Here is a 344-nt window from a genome sequence, read left to right as displayed (position 1 = left end):
GCAGGAATGTAAAGGCCTTTTACCTTTACCAACACGTCATCTACTAATCCATAAGCTTGTCTTACTGACTTGTCTGCTAATTATAATGAGAATAAGGCAGGCTGTACCTCACTGATCCCCAGTTTCTCCATTACAGAGAGTGGCATAAGGTTTATGCCTGACTGGTGCACAAAATTGTGATCATCAATGGCGCCATCAACATGGTACGCTCAATTGAAATCTCAACTCTTTATCACAACTTCGCACAACTAACCAGCAAGTGCACTGGGTCGTCCAAGTAATAAACCTTACGCGAGTAAGGGTCGATCCCACGGAGATTGTTGGTATGAAGCAAGCTATGGTCA

This window comes from Arachis duranensis, chromosome 3 (genome assembly GCF_000817695.3).
Source record: "Arachis duranensis cultivar V14167 chromosome 3, aradu.V14167.gnm2.J7QH, whole genome shotgun sequence".
Lineage (NCBI taxonomy): Eukaryota > Viridiplantae > Streptophyta > Magnoliopsida > Fabales > Fabaceae > Arachis > Arachis duranensis.
This window is presented reverse-complemented; position numbering follows the sequence as displayed.